Below are 18697 nucleotides of genomic sequence, written 5' to 3' on the forward strand. Positions count from 1 at the left end.
AAATATCCTTTTATTTTTTGTTTCTACTCATCTTCCACTCATACGAAATAATTACATTTTGAATCCACTAAGTATTTCTCTTAATACCCTCTTTTGATTGTTTTATGGCAAATGTTCCACAACAGTTCGTCCCCTACCAAAGATAGTGGTTGGTACAACGAGCTAACAAACCCTTCAACTAACATTCGACTTGAGTTGCTTAAGCACCCTTTTAGCCTAATCTTCGGTGTTCCAACAACGAACAACTAACCACAACGAGATCTTTACCTAAAAGCTTATGATGCGAGGACAACACATACATCAATGAAGGCATTAACCTGACAAAAATTAACTCTACCCCAGTGGTCTGATTATTCCTTCATTACTTTGCAATCATGAAATATTTCGACAAATCCCGGATCCAAAAATCCAACATACTTGCATCGCAACCTCTTCGGACCCATTGCACTGCAACCATAAAAAAAACATTGTTGATCCTCCAATCAAAATGCCCAACTCTCCCATACTTAGGGTTCAAACTATCAGTGGATGATGTCTTCCACGTCGAAGCCTAAGACTAGGTCAACAAGATACACTTCCATCACGAACTTCAGTATGCATAATGACATATGACAATTTCCCAAATGATGACCAAACAATCATAACGAAACTTTGAACCTTAGGTGAAGACTTAAACACTTCGAATGTTACGTCTCACACACATAATCACATAATCATAAAAATAAATAATAAAATCATGAAAGAAAAAAATACGATACGTACCAGCAACAACATCTAACGGAACTCGGGTCTCCTCGGCAGTCAGATGAAATACTCGGCTCCTCACCATTGGAGCCTCCACACTGCCCTCGCAACCATCAGTAATCCTCAGTTACTTGAGCAAGTCCCCTCGCTGCTCCACTCGTCAATCTCGGGCATTCGATCTTCTTGTGGCCCATCTAGATGCAGTGAAAACAAACTGAACTTGCTCCCCATGGGCAGTCCCTGCTGCTATGACCAATCTCACCGCACTTGAAGCAGCCTATACCTCCTGACCGACATACACCATCATACGGTTTCCCGCACTTGCCGCAATGGCCCGGACCTTGATGGCCTCTATCTCGTGAATCAATAGTCTCGGGCTTCTTTGTCAAACCCTCTGTTGACTGAACTAAAACTGACTTCCGCTTCGATCGAAGCTCTATCTCAACCTCCTGCTCCCAGGATTTGGCTATCATATCCTTCAAGGTATTGCAACTCGACAGGATCACAAATGCCCCAAATATCATCCCTGATGTCAAAATATTGCTACACCTAATTTTGCCTACTATCTAACTAGCTATTCGACTAAAGGTCGTGCACCTTTTCGCAAATAGTATAGACAAACAGTCGGGTATCGATCACAGGGAACGATTTTAATTAACTAATCTAACTACTAAAGATTAATCTATAATAAGTAAAAGTTAACTGGGTTTTTATCTGATTTTGCAAGTTCAGACAAACTTAAGCACTTAACTATCAAATTCGATCAATTACTAAAAACACTTTTGTTTAGTTCGAATCCACTTCTCCTCTATGGTTAGCTACTAACTATGAAATATTAACGTTGGTTACCAATTATTATATTATTAGTAATCTGAGTCCAAATTTACTAATGTTTCACTAATTCATGTAAAACTAACTATACATGGTCACACATAAAATCAAACACATAATCATTTATGAAATATGAATGGAGCTATGTAAGATTTATTAAACAAACACAATTATGGTCATAATTTATGTTCTCCAGCACAACTAAATTTAATTACTTCAATTACGTATCTAAGATTTTGTTGATACTAGCTCTAGCAATCTAATAGTTACTAAATCACTAGGTGTTAAGTTCATGTAATTTAATTGTGACTAAGCTACACAGAGCATGAATTCAAGCAATTAAAGTATCAAATATTAACATCGTAGGTATTAACAATCAAACACAAGCACATAACCAACTAGTAAAATCCATAATTAATAAACTAATCCATGAAGTTGAAGCTTCATCTAGATAAACATAAGCAACTAGATTCAACTACTCATGGTTGAAATATCACACATAAATTCAATAAATAAGATCATAGTTGAATGTACCAAACTAAGTAAAGGTTATGATCTTCAATCACTTGTTCTTCAATCAATTCTTCTTCCTTGGATGCTTAACACTTGAATTCTATGGATTATTTTTCTCCAAAATTCTCTCTCTAAAACCTCAAAATCTCCAGAAGAACTCCTAAAATTGTAATATATATATATATATATATATATATATATATATATATATATATATATATATAGCAGCTCATGTCACGTCGTGAAATATAGCAGCTCATGTCGTGAGCTTAGTTGTAACCCGTATCGAACACGAACTCTGGCTTCCGAATGTTTATCTTCTAGAATATTGATGATCACGTTGTGAGGTCGACTTTTAACTAAAAGCTTCATCTTTTAAGCTCCAATCCTCCAAAGTTCCGATCCTTTTCGCTTTTGGTCCTTTTTCTTCAAGAATGTTCATTTTGACTGCAAAATACAATTTAATCTTATAAGTGCCATATATCTTTGAAAATAACCAAAATATTAATCAAAATGTATTAAAATATTACCTAAAAATGTGTATAAATATGACAATATCAAATATCCCACACTTATTCTTTGCTTGTCCCCAAGCAAAACTAATTATTTTATATCAAACTTCCATCACCAACATCACATAGGACAATCCATTTTGAACTCAGCCATTATACCAAGACCTCAATGTGCATATTTGTGTCTAAGGTTCCTAAAAACTTCCCCAATTCCTAAATACTCACAATTCTTATGAACCTTCACATCTTAGTTTATACGACACTCATTTATGCAACCCTCTGAATCAATCCTTAGAAATCTTTCTTAACCTCAAAGTATTTTTAGTTAAGCTACCCTAGCATACATAATATAAAAAAATTACAACTTTAGATACCATAATTAGGCTCTATGGAATTCTTCACTTCTTTGATATTTGCTCTTTGATTTTTTTGAATTCACCACATTTTTGTTTGATTTTTGGTATCTTCACTTTTTTTGATTCTTCATAATTTTTGATCTTTTGATCTTCATACTTTGAGAGCTCCAAAATTCTTACAACTTTTTTTGTAATATTCTCTCTTTTTTTATATATCTCACTTTTTTCTTCACTCAAATCCTACATGCTTAAGCAAGGGAGCTTAACTTAAAACTTTATTGGTTAGATGTATTAGTTTAAGTGCAATGACTACATAAGCTCTCTTTGATAGATTTCAGGTTTAGACTGCAAAACATATTATGGCATACAAACTACAACATTACCTTTCATATCTCATGACTTTTCACTAGGAATGGGAAGCCACAAATATACTATAACATATATTGGCTCAGTTAAACATTTGAGCTTGCATTGGATCATCCCACGCAACACTAGCAACTTAGGTTTTTAAATTATCACTGGATTTAATTTTTAGATTATTATCTCAAATCTATTTTAAAAACTTTTAAATATCAAATTTTAAAATTTTCTAGCAATTTTCTTTTCGACCCAATACCCCACACTTATTACATACAATGCCCTCATTGTATGCATAAAATAATTTAAAAGCAATAAAATGGAGAAAAATGAACAGACTCCCCTGGGGTAGTAGTGGCTAGATCGAATTCTGAAAGTGTGTGTGGAAAACTTCAAACATCTTGAATATGTGAACGGAACTTGGATATTTAGAGATAAATGAATGTGAGGGTTAAATGCAAATCCGAGACTTGAATCTTCAACAAATCTGGTGCATATAGTCTTCTAAGCATAACATGCCAATGTGAGAAAGTATACGCCACATTATATAGTAGAAAATAGAAGAAAAATGCTAATTTTACTGCTCACGACGTAAGATAGGGACTCACGACAAAAGGTTGTATAAAAATGATTTCAGAATAATGTTGGCAACGGGTTCAGGATGTGAGGAATGAGGACTCACGTCGTGAGAACTGGGTCGTTCAGATTGCAGTGTTGTAAAAAAAACTTCTTCTGTTAAGTAACATGCAACTGACTGTCTTAATGCATTAAGACCCTTCTAATACTATATATTTCTTGAATTTTGACTCATCTCTAGTCTTGTTTCTCTCATAAAATTAACCCCACGCTTATTAAAAATTTGCGGGTCTCGACTCTCGAGTCTAAACGACACGGCTCTACTATTATAAGCTCTTATCTCTATATCTTTGTTTTCTCTCACGATTTTCTACAAACAAAAATATGGAAGGAAACTACATAACCATCACCAAGTAGTGGTACACAATCAAACCAAATAAAAATAATCAAAAACAAACACACCGAAAATAAGAAAAACTAAAAATGACAAAAACTAAAAAGAAAATGATAAATATCAATCATCGTCTTCATCTTCGTGTGTTCCACTAGTGTCGGCTCCATCTCATCGTCGCTTCCTATACTCACTCCATGTCAAACAAATGGGATAATGGTCTCCTAAATGTGGTGGTTGTGTAACGTTGAAGTGATGGATCATATTTTCCATCATCCCACCAATCCAATTCATACTCAAGGTCAATTGGTCAAAATAATCAACCATGGTATCCTTGCTAAAAGTATCGGCTCCCATGGGTGCACTCTGATGCACCGACTGTCCTCTCTCGCCACTCCTCGTATATTCCTTCTTCCCCTCAAACGCAGTTGCTACTCCGGATGATCATGTGGTGCCACATCATTGTCAGCAGGAATACTCTAGTGCGAGCCCATATTGACAACCACATACATCGACTCCAAGTATCCCATGGAAAGATCACCCCCCGCCTTGCATGTTAAAGTCCTAGTTAACGTAGTGCCATAAGACCATAAGATCTCGTTAGGTGAGTAACAAAATGCCCCCAATTGATAGGGCTTCCAACTCGAGAGCTGGCTGCTTTGCTGCCCAAATAGCTAGCAAGATGATATGGGATGTTGCAAAATACCGTCGGTGTAATAATTGTCCATAAGAAGAATAAATTTAAACTTGTCACTTTATTGCCATGTTTCTTATGGTTAATAGAAAAAGCAATCAACCGGTGGAGGACTCTATGAATCGGGGACCGAATATGGCTTTCTTGCGAGACACCCGAATGGAATGCCCCGTTTGCGATGGTTACCCAAAAGTCATAGCCATTAACTCCCAGTAAATGCTCCCAAATAGATACCCTTAAGAAAATGCCAAAAGTTAGGGAGCGCGTCTCATTTTCCTCATATATGCCCATGTTGTAACATCCCAAATTTCAAGACCAAAAATTTCATTTTTGATATAGCGATTTATAAAACAATTTATAAGAATACATCATCAATTTAATTCATTTCATAAAAACCATAGATCACATGTCTCAAAACCATATCATAAAATAGTAACAATGTCAGAGTACAAATCCCAAGAATCCCATGTGCGGAAAATCATGTGTGTGATGCGCTGCTACCGTGCCGGCTCCTTTCCCTTCGAAGAAGAAGGACCTTAAACAAAAACTGAAATTTATAAGCACAAATCTTAGTGAGTTCCCCCATCATACCACACACCATATAACATGCATATTGTCTAACATATTTGGGTACTGGACTACCCCTTCAGCCTCTTTCATTCGGTAACTGCCTAGTATATCAGGGTGCTGGCCTACCCCTTCAGTCCTATCGACCGATACCTAGCCTAGCCTATCAGGGTGATGACATACCCCTTCGGTACTTTCGACAGGTACCTTGTCGAGCATATCAGGGTACTGCCTACCCCTTCAGTCCTTTCGACCATTACCGGGGACTATTTCACCCCCTACTTTATCACATAGCATGTAACACCCATAAAATTCAAGCCAATTTAAAACTTTTTAGAACATTTAAAACCATTAAGCTATTACAGTTTGTTTTCAAAATAGTTTAGTCATCAGAGTATCCCCAGAATTAAATCATAAAACCATGAACTATGAGGAGTTGTACGATCACGCCTTTGCCTTGCCACGATCCCCTGATGTACCTAAAACAATAAACTGAAACTGTAAGCCCAAAAGCTTAGTGAGTTCCCCCAAAATACCCATACCCACAACAATACACATATAATCATAAACAACATACTATGGGTCCAGTCAACCATCGGGTTGGAATACCCCAGGCCCTCAACCATCCGGTTGGAATGCCAACATACTATGGGTCCAATCATCTTCGGGGTGGAATACCCCAGGCCCACAACCAACAGGTTGGAATGCCCACATACTATGAGTCCAGTCATCCTTGGGATGGAATACTCAAAACCCATAACTAACAGGTTGGAATGCCAACATACTATGGGTCCAATCATCCTCGGGGATGGAATACCTCAGGCCCACAACCAACAGGTTGGAATGCCCACATACTATGAGTCCAGTCATCCACGGGATGGAATACTCACAGCCCATAACCAACAGGTTGGAATGCCCATGCCTATTGGCTTTCGCACAAAGCAGATAAGCCTCAACCGCCAAACAAACATGTGCACATATAGCAGATAATCACATAACATTCTATAGACAACAACTGATCTAACGGATCATACCACATACTTCATAATATTATCCTATCCTATAGAATACCGAACTAACAGGTAATACCACATATCACACAATATCATCCTACTCTCTAGGATACCGATCTAACAGATCATACTAGCATAACATAACCAAATAACAATTCAAAGGGCCGAACTCGGTGCCTTAGACCCTTTGGTATAGTAAGGATAACTCACCTTGCAATGTCGGACTAAACCATAAAATCACGCTCCCGAATCACTGCCCCAAACTCCAACACTTCAAATGAAGCTAGTTGAGATAAACTTCATACCCACAAATGTTATTGCCTCCAACTTCTTGATCTTCAAGCTTCTTGCATCAAGGTCTTCTTTCCAATCTTGAAATTTACACTAATATGGAGCATACACACGAATTAGGGTTTCTGGACTCTCGAAAGTCTGCAAAGGGACTAAGGGAGGCTAATGATCCATTAAATAGGGTACCAAACCCCGGAAAATTAGGGTTTCACCCTCCAGCTCCAACTCGTCGACTCACTCTTCCGACTCGGCGAGTAGGTCACTTAAACACGTGGCCCAAACCCGCTGATACTCGACGAGTCAGGAAACCAACTCATCAAGTAGATCTTGAATTCATGAGAATTTATAACCATAAATTGGTATTCGAGAATCGGGGCGTTACAATTCTCCCCCACTTAAACTAGACTTCGTCCTCGAAGTCTGCTGCGGTGAACAACCTTGGATAGTGCTCACGCATCTTTGCCTCCGACTCCCACGTCCACTCGGACCCTCATTTGGGCCCCCACTGTATCTTTTCCAAAGGTACCTCCTTGTTCCGCATAACCTTCCCCTTTTCTCTCCGGAATGGCCACAGGCCTCTCAACATAACAAAGGCGCTCACCGACCTGAATGTCGTCCGACGATACTACTACCCCTGCCATGATGCACTTTCGCAACTGCGAAACGTGAAAGATGATGTTAACCCCAACCGAACCTTTTAAAAAGGTCTAACCTACAATCCAATTTGCCAACTGACAAAATCCTAATGATCCAACGTATCGGAAACCCAACTTTCCCTCTTCCTGAGGCGAACCCTTTGTTCTGATAGGACAATTGTCCCTCAACATCATACAAAAATCAATCCACTGAAACACGAACACTCATGCCTGGCCCAATCAGCCTCAGGCCGGAATACCAGGCATGCCTACGATGGTTCTAGTCATCCCTAGGATGGAATAACCTTGCATCCCACACATGTTTGGCCCAGCCAACCCTCGGGTTGGAATACCAAACATATCAGGTCCAATTAATCACAGGGTCCGGTCATCCCTAGGAGTGAATACCCTAGATTGGAATACCTATATGAACATAACTCGGTTCTACTCATAACTTGAGATCCAAGGATCTATCCTTGCGTCTCATCCACCATCCTCAGATTCATCACAACCGAGTGCAACTCCCCCGAGTCTTCAACAATACATCTAATCCGAATGCGCTCCTACAATAGACATAACCAACACAATCTCTATACCCACAACCTATGACTGGAATACCCTTATGTGGTCCTCAACATAGGTATCGATTGCCTCTAAGCCCACAACATGAGTCTGGTATGCCCTCCCCGACCCTCAGCTCATGACTGGTGTGACATCTCCATTTTCACGACCAGAAAAGACCGATTTGTTTATGTTTTGTTTTAAAATCAGAGTAATCATTTAAAGAAAACTGTTGCGGAATTTGTTCCTAAAACAAAATGTGATAAGAATTTATCAAAGAATTTCTTTAAAGAAATGTATATGCATTAAATAACAAAATCTCATGATGTCATGTTCCGATACAGACCAAAAGCATAAACAGTATAAAATAGACCTTACAACAATTATTTATAACTACTGATCTGTAATCCAAAATCTCTCGTCAAGTCCACCAACTTATACTCTTGTGTCATTACCTGTAATGCAAAGAAAACTGAGTGGGTCAGGCTTGGGAGCCTAGTGAGCATATAGGGTTTTCAACCCACAATAATATAATTATTAAATTTAATCATTAAACAATCAACCCAATTACCCATTCCCCATTATCTTCTTTATTTCTTAAGGTTTTACCCTAAGAATCAGCTATTCATCATTCATTTATTCCTAAGGAATCTCATAAGGAATCGACACGAAATCTATCGTTGTCGGGGTTTTCTCAACAGGCACTAAATTCATAGTTACCAACGTTCATCTACACCGTACTAAATCCATAGCTACCATCGTATTTATATAAGGCACTAAATCTATAGCTGCTAGGGTTTTTAGAGTACACCGGTGAACATCAGGTTCACAACACCTACAAGTTGCGAGCTTGCTAGTGTTCTGCTAGACTGTCTAGAATCGTCCGTGGTTGTCATCCATACTCTGCTGAATGACGGGGCCATCGTTTGGGTAAAGGTTTCACTCATTTTTCACCTGTCACCCTCATCTCATGACCTATATCATCTTTCATCTCATCCTCAAACTCATCCTTCATCACACACCAACTATTTCATTTACCCTTGTTCTACCCAACACATTTGTAGATAAAATTACATATACAATTTAAACCATTTAAAACTTGTATAAAACATTCATTCAACATCCATCTCAAGTAAACAAACAATATATAAACACATAACACGTATTTCATAGCAAATACTTCATATCTATGTGTTAGAAGAAAGTAACTACACACTCACTTAATAAGATGATGCTCGGACAGTACTACGGCTCTTAAAATAATAATCTTCGATGAAATCGGGATATCTTCCAAAAACCGGGCTTCTCGCGGGCAGAGTTTCGGCTTGACGGCTCTTTTTCTCCAGATCTTCAGAGCGTCGGGACTTGATTCGGGGGTCAGGATGATACCAGGGCTTCGGGGGTATAACTTGCCAAGTAAAATAAAGTTTAAGGGAGTGAAAGGAAAGAAATAAGCAACCAATTCGGCTGGACTCGCATCCTATTTAAAGGAGGGGTCTAGCCTCCGAAAGCAGCGCGTTCCCTGGACGAACGCAGTGCGTTCCACCGTGCGTCATGGCTTACGAACTTCGGACTTGACATGTGACGGGATAGGCTCTGGTCTCTGAACGCGGGGCGTTCCCCCTTTGGTAAGTGTGCCTCGTACTTCAAAAATTCATATCTTTCGCATACGAGCTCCGTTTCGACGTTATTTATATCCACGCGAAGGTGAGATTATGCTCTACAACTCTCGTTTAGACTCCGTCGGCTAATTTTGACTTTATTTTTATTATATTATTTTTAGTAGGTCGGGACAGGAAAACTCCGTTAAAAATTCATAACTCCTTCATCTGACGTCCGTTTTCGTCTGTCTTTTTACCATTGGACTACTATCGACGAGATCTTCGATTCTCGTTTAGATTGTTTCGGCTATAAACCACTTGATCTCATATTCGAACTATGGGCTACATACCACTAAGTCGAAACTTCGAAAAGTCATAACTTCCTCATACGGAGTCAGATTTAGACGTTCTTTTTATGCACGCTCTCAGTTTAACGTATTCTACAACTTTCTTTTAGATCACTAAGTCTAAATATCGCTCTATCGTAAATTCACTATTTACGTTACGTAGTTTCGTACCGGTTTTGTCACGAAACTTCGACAGGTTATAACTGCTTCGTTATAACTCGGATTTTAGCGTTCTTTATATGCACGGTAACCTTGTGACATATACTACAACTTGGTTAAGATTATTTATTCTAAACGCTCTTCTATTAGAAAGTTATTTTTGACGCTTATCGTCTCTAAATTGACTAGCCTGGATCTACGGGCGTTACAACTAGAATGCTCCTGATGACCGATCGACACAACTGTCGTCACCTCAGTTGCCCAACACTCCGACCCTGCAGATATCCACTTTCCTCTACCACTCAAAGGGCCTAATCGATGCTCCTCTCATCAACGAACAACATACGATACAAAAACTACTACCACACACGAATCCCAAGACGCATCACAATAACTCAAACCATCATCAACATACCTACCACTACCGTCCAACCAACATGACACTCATATCTAACCCATATCACCCCCTTCGGGTTAGAATACCAACATGTCTAGTCAATTTAACTATCGAGTCGAAATTCTTAGGGTTTGTTGGCCTACCGCCTCAACCCTACCGCTCCCTTCGAGCCTCTGTGCCTACGACTTACAGTCGACCCACACCGGGTATCTTGGCCTACTACATAGAGCAGGACCGCCTCAACCCTATCCAAATGCCATAGACGAGCATGAGAAAGATCTAACCTGGTTCCCAAAACCTTAATGACAGGATATTCTAATCTCGAACCTTCCCAAAACTGACTAATACCCATTCGGATCCACTCTCAGTCCCTAACTGGAGTATTACCCAATCCAAGAAGATGAAACCTCGGAGACACTCCGAACTGATGGGATCACCAAGATCCTTTGTACTCCATCTGATCTCTAACAACAACTTCTGATCAAACCAAAATACACTAGAGTCTTCAGCCTATTCCAACAACATGTTCAATACTTGGGGATATACCTATTGATTGATATAGCATAACAGCATACCCAATACCCGCACATAGTTCTACAAACACATACAGAGTCTTCAGCATGACTGGACTGCCATACCAAGTCTTTAGTCTATCTAGACCACTCTCAAAACCTTCAGCCTGTCTGAACCGTTCTTCGAGCCTTCGGTCTGACTAATACGCCCCACTGGCCTTCAGTCTATCTGGGCCGCTCTAAACTGTTGAGCACCTCCCTGGACCCCCCTCCTGATGCTCTCTCCCATGCATCCTGTTCTCACCCACTTGGGGCTTCGAACTTCGGATCTACTCTGTGTACCATAACCCCAACCTAACCCTAGGCCACATGTTGATCGTCCACCTTCTCAGAATTCCGTGGTCTGTTCCTTGACCCGCGTATCTACCACATATGCTAAATAACCTTCATACCCATGCTGAAATGTTGTCGAGCCCTGGCAGCTAACAAAAGCTTCAATCTATCAATTGTGACATCTCCAAAATCACGGCCAGAAAAGACCGGTTTCATTTATGCTTTTAAAATAATTTCAGAGCAAATCCTTTTGATTTAAAAGAGTTGCGGAATTTGTTCCCAAAAACAAAATATGATAAAATAATATTTACCAAAGCATTTCATAAAGAAATGTATTTTCATTATATAATCAAAACTCGGGATGTCATGTTCCGATACAGACACAAAAGCATAAACAATAAAAGATAGACCATACAACAGTTACATATAACAACTGGTCTAATAAACAAAATAACTTGATGATTCATCCATCTTATGCCCTCGTGCCACTACCTGTAATATAAATAAACTTAGTGGGTCAGGCTTGGGAGCCTGGTGAGCCTATAGGATTTTCAACTCGCAATAAATAATTATATTTAATTTCACCAACCAACAATAACCCGATTACCCATTCCCGTTATCCTCACTTTACGTCCCTAAAACAACATCTATCTCAAGAGAACTAATCTAGGATTTTCATCGGGACGGACATTACTGCAAAGGGGTTTCCTCAACAGTAGATGTCTTAAAGGAAACCATGAGGGGGATAGAGTACACCGGTAAACACATCGTTCACAACACCTACAGGTTATGAGCCTGCTAGCTTTCCACAGGATTTTCTAGAAAGATTATGTGGTCGTTATCCATACTCCGCTAAATAACTATATCAACAACAACAACATCGAGGCCTCCCATCTGTTTATCACACATCAACTATCTACCCATGTTCTACCCAACATATTAGTAGATAAAAATATATATTTTTATACGTAGTTTAAAACCTGTATAGCATTCTCATTCAATACATATTCCAAACAACAGATGAGACACATACACATAACACATATTTGATAGAGAATAAATCATATCTATGAGATATAAGAAAGTGAATATACATTCACACATATAACAACAAAATATACACATAACACGTATTTCGTATAAAATACTTCATAATTATGCGTTAGAAGAAAGTAACTACACACTCACTTGATCAGAAGATGATCGGACAACACTACGACTTGTAGAAGTAGTATTCTTCGGTAGATCTGGAAGATCTTCACAAAAATTGGCTTCTCGGGGCAGAGCTTTTGCTCGGGAAATTTACTTCTCGGGATCTTCAGGGCTTCGGGACTTGCTTCGGGGCTCGGGATTAATATCGGGGCTTCGGGATATTTCTTGCACGTAAAACGGCGTAAAAACGAGTGAGAGAGAAGAGTTTGAACAAAAGAAATCGATAGCCCTCGACATCTATTTATAGGGTGCTGAAACCTCGATTGCGCTGGCGTAAATCCAGGTACGCTGGGCGTACTAAGCCTTACGTTGGGCGTACGAGACGTCACTACATGTGTATGGCACTTGAGTTCGATCAGGTGACATAGCTGAGGCGGTTCCGGGTACGCTGGGCGTAGTTCGGTTCAGATCAATGACTCCCCCCCTCCTTCGGATAATATCCGAATTAATATTAAAATTAATATATTTTAATTATTTATAAAACTTCCAAAATTCATATCTTCCTCATACGAACTTCATTTTCGACGTTCTTTATATCCACGCGTAGGTGAGACTACGTTCTACAACTTTCGTTTAGACTCTGTCGGCTAATTTTGACTTTATTTTTATTATTTATTTTTAGTAGGCCGGGACAGGAAAACTTCGTTATAAATTCATAACTTATTCATCTAACGTCCGTTTTCATCTATCTTTTCACCATTGCACTACTATCAACGAGATCTTCAATTCGCGTTTAGATTGTTTCGACCAACAATCACTCGATCTCGAATTCGAGTTTCGGGTTGCATACTACTAAGCTGAAACTTAGAAAAATCATAACTTCCTCATACGAAGTCAGATTTGGGCATTCTTTTTATGCCTGCTCTCGGTTTAACGAACTCTATGACTTTCTTTTAGATCACTAAGTCTAAATATCACTCTATCTTAATTTTGTATTTTACGTCATTCAACGTCGTGCCGGTTCAGTCGCGAAACTTCGACAGGTCATAACTTCTTCGTTATAACTCGGATTTCGGCGTTCTTTATATGCACGAAAACCTTGTGACATATACTACAACTTGGTTATGATTATTAATTCTAAAAACTTTTCTATCAAAAAGTCATTTTTGACAATTATCGTCTCTAAATTGACTAGTCCGGATCTACGTGTATTACATCAATCAAAAAACCCTCAAAGTTAAGCACACCCTCAAGCGAATACTCGAACTTAACTCAAATCATGACCAAAATTCCAACCTGATTCCCCAAATTCTATTATCAACTTCCGAGAAGACGTGATACACATGCCGGGGAGTTTTACCGAACCCCAACTCACATAACCCTCAAACCAAGCAGCCACTAGGGCCTCTATTCTCCCTATCGGGTTATGAAACTTATCCCCGTTTCCAAAGCTCTCCCACTTCCACATCTCGGGGTAACACTCCCCCACTTAGATTCGGCTAATCCTTCATAATACATGAAAATTGGAGGATTCTTAATCCTTCTCACTTCCAAACGATCGATCTGATGATAACCAACTCTTTCTCGCTAGTGCTCCATTACTAGGTGATCCCAATTGATCACACACTTCTAAGAACCAGATGAACACATCTTGAATCCCAGTCAAACCAACAGATACTAATGCTTGAATGACCCCACACTCACGCCCTAAAGACCACAAGATAGATGCCCCAACTAACACCTCGACAATGAGTTACTTCTCTTGGCGCTTTAGTCTGTCAATCACTAACGATTGCTAACCACTGAATCCTGACAATGTTGAATAACCCTTCTGTGGGACCCTATCCGCAGGCCTCCCACATAATACCCCTTTTTCCAAAGGTGTTCCAAACAAGCGTTCTGCTCTCGGACTCTAGAAATCATTCTCTTCAGGATTCGCGCCCTGACTCACTTACCAACTCAAACGCCCACAACTAACCTGCAGCAGCTGAAACAACATTTTCCCTAAACCGCGCTACAAATTACTCCCCAAACATAGTTTACAATCCCAAAAGGTGCAATAGATCACACAATCAATCCTTTCCATCCGATACAAGAGATGCAAGGCAAACCGGACCTCACAAATATTTATGCCACGTCGACCGTCCTACACTCGCTGGCGCTGAAATAATATTGCCTATTCCTGCAACTAACTGACCCCGAGCTGGAATACAACCTGCTCCTAGGGTCACAAATATGCTCACTCCTTCGAGCTTGAAAAAAATGAGAGGGCACAATCCTTGCTCTACAAAACGATAATCCAATCCCTCAACAAACCATTCCCCTTCTAGCTGCAAAACCCCAACTGAACATAATCATCACTCCCTTCCGGAGCTCCCGCGACTCACGTTCCGGCCTCGAGCAAACCCCCAAGCCTCAAATCTAGAAACTCATGTGCTAGCCTCTCCCACTCAACCCGCGGAAATATAACGAGTAAAGATCATATTCCCGATCCCAAATAAATGTAGCCCTCTGCTCATCAGAATATGTACCAACAACAAGTTACTGTACTGGAAAGATCGACCAGCTCCTCCCCTACCGTCGTTACAACTGTTGAAGCTGTTACGGCAGCTGTCTCAGCAATGGCAGCATGGCGCTCAACAAATACTCAACCATGACGGTCTTGAAAGACCCAATCATTTCCGGAATTTGTCCCCGAACGATCTCGATCACCTCCTCCCAGATTATCTCCCTGACACGGTCCTCTGACAATACTAGCCTATCCTGGCTGCCAGCACCCGATCCTAACCCGGATCCGATCTTAAGACGTCTCGTAACCACCATTCTGATAATACACCAGAAAGATCTCTGATAACCCATAATGACAAATAACCAATTCCCAACCCAACCCTAGGGGTTGTGACTTCCTTGCTACGCATATGGGTCTTGTGCTTTTAGTAGTACGTGCCTATGCTACCTTCCACACCTACCCATATTTGTCTCAAGTATCATCACAAGGCCCTAAAAATATACATAATCATGGTGGTCGCTCAAACTCACTCCTAAAGGAATGCTAACTGTCTCACAACCGACCTACCGGTCTCACACACCCAACCACCTATGAAACTTCCACCAACCCTGTAACACTCGTGTATGCTAGCCTTACATAACGATGGACCCTATAGACTTTCGAATACCTGATCCTACCCAAAGCCCTTCATCAAACAAGAATAGGAAATAAGGCCAAACCAAACATTCTCAGGCTATAAGATCTTAATCATGTATAGCCGTGATGTATACACTAAGGAACTACAGTAATGATGTTAACTTCATATAAAGGAACCCTAGGATAGTAAGCATCATATAATCAGGCAATTCTATCATGCAATTCCTGAAGATCCCTAGCCTAGCATTAACATGTTGTTCTAACATATCACATAATCAAATAAGGGTATCGTATTTTGGGGTCTACTTACTGGCTCCGGCTGATCGTACGCTTCGCATCCTCTTTTACTTATTTTGAAAACCATTTGAAAATCATTTTGAAGATCTTTCCTTGATTTGAGACTGGATTCACACGAGTGTTCCTCTAATTCACTCAAACCAAGGATCTGATGCGAACTTGTAACACCCATAAAATTCAAGCCAATTTAAAACTTTTTAAACCATTTAAAACCATTAAGTTATTACAGTTTGTTTTCAAAATAGTTTAATCATCAGAGTATCCCCAGAATCAAATCATAAAATCATGAACAATGAGGAGTTGTACGATCACGCCTTTTCCTTGCCATGATCCCCAGATGCACCTGAAACAATAAACTGAAACTGTAAGCCCGAAAGCTTAGTGAGTTCCCCCAGAATACCCATTCCCACAACAATACACATATAAGCATAAGAAACATTCAGGATGGAATACTCACGGCTCACAACCATTCAGTTGGAATGCCAACATACTATGGGTCGAATCATCCTCGGGATGGAATACCCCATGCCCACAACCAACAGGTTAAAATGCCCACATACTATGAGTCCAGTCATCCTCGGGATGGAATACTCACAACCCACAACCAACCGGTTGGAATGCCAACATACTATGGGTCCAATCATCCTCGGGATGGAATATGCCAGGCCCACAACCAACAGGTTGGAATGCCCACATACTATGAGTCCAGTCATCCTCGGGATGGAATACTCACGACCCATAACCAACAGGTTGGAATGCCCATGCCTATTGGCTTGCGCACAAAGCAGATAAGCCTCAACCGCCAAACAAACATGTGCACATATAGCAGATAACCACATAACATTCTATAGACAACAACTGATCTAACGGATCATACCACATACCTCATAATATTATCCTATCCTATAGAATACCGAACTAACAGGTAATACCACATATCACACAATATCATCCTATCCTCTAGGATACCGATCTAATAGATCATACTAGAATAACATAACCAAATAATAATTCAAAGGGCCGACCTTGGTGCCTTGGACCCATGGGTATAGTGAGGATAACTCACCTTGCAATGTCGGACTAAACCACAAAATCATGCTCCTGAATCACTGCCCCAAACTCCAACACCTCAAATAAAGCTAGTTGAGATAAACTTCAGACCTACAAACATTCTTGCCTCAAACTTCTTGATCTTCAAGCTTCTTGCATCAAGTTCTTCTTTCCAAGCTTGAAATTTACACCAATATGGAGCACACACGCGAATTAGGGTTTCTGGACTCTCGAAAGTTTGCAAAGGGACTAAGGGAGGCTAATGATCCATTAAATAGGGTACCAAACCCCGGAAAATTAGGGTTTCACCATCCAGCTCCAACTCGTCGAGTCACTCTTCCGAATCGGCGAGTTGGTCACTTAAACACGTGGCCCAAACCCGCTGCTACTCGACGAGCCAGGCAACCAACTCGTCAAGTAGATACTGAATTCATGAGAATTTATAACCATAAATTGGTATTCGAGAATCGGGGCGTTACATAGCATCCTAATGCATAAACATATAATCATATACTGCCTAGCTTATTTGGGTGATGACATACCCCTTCGGCCCTATCGACCGGTACTGTGGTCTATCCTACCCCTCTTATCACATATCATATAACATAAAAGCATACTAGCACATATACATAACAGATGGCGACATACCAGATAATTATCACAAAGACAATCATATATACTATAACTCTTACTAGTGGGTCGACCTTGGTGCCTTAGAGTCACTTCTACTGGAAGGTAACTTACCTCAATTGTGTGTAGTAGCTGAAGTGTCCTCGACTCTGGAACCAACTTTCCTCAAACTCCTACACATAACATATCTTTTAATTACTCTTTCATACTCATAACCCTTTTAAGGGTCAACTACGGTCAATGGTAAAGGTCAAAGGTCAACTCTCTGGTCAAAGTCAACCTTCTGGTCCAAGTCAACTTTCTGGTTGACTCAACTCGCCGAGTTGGTCCATCAAAACATCGAGTTCCCCGGGTCTAGAAAACTCTGAGGTCTTAATCCTACTCGTCGAGTTCTTCCTTGAACTCATCGAGTTCCCCTTCATACAAGTCGGAACATTTCACTCACAACTCGCTGAGTTCATCCTTGAACTCGTCGAGTTCCTCTTCATATCAGTCGGGTAATTTTGCTATCAACTCGCCGAGTTTATCCTTGGACTCATCGAGTTCTTTGATCTTCAAGTCCATAAACATGTCCAACTTGTTGAGTCATCTTCTAAACTCAACAAGTTTGCTCGGTAATAGAAAAGGTTAGGGAACCACGACCCAACTCGTCGAGTCCACCAAAGTCTAATTCCATACAACCAATTTTAGTCGGGCTTAATGCATCCAAAACATAGATTTTTCCTTCTAGGGTCGATATAACACGTAAAGTTACAAACTTTACATTCATGCATGGGTTATTTAGCTTAAGAGGCTCTAAAAGTGGTTCTTATGATGCATGGGACTCCCATGGCCATAAAGTTGGCACCTTTATGCCATGGAGTCTCTCAAAGACTCTGGATCTGAAGTCTTGACCCCAAACATTCTTGCATCCATGAATGGTTTCAAGAGTGGTTCCTTAAAGCCCTAAACTACTCCATGAAGGGATCTAGTAGATGAATAGACAAAGTATAGACTTTATACCTCAAATGAGTCAAAAATGCAACACAAACTC

Source organism: Lactuca serriola, chromosome 5, assembly GCF_051521515.1.
Source record: "Lactuca serriola cultivar US96UC23 chromosome 5, Lser_US96UC23_V15, whole genome shotgun sequence".
NCBI lineage: Eukaryota > Viridiplantae > Streptophyta > Magnoliopsida > Asterales > Asteraceae > Lactuca > Lactuca serriola.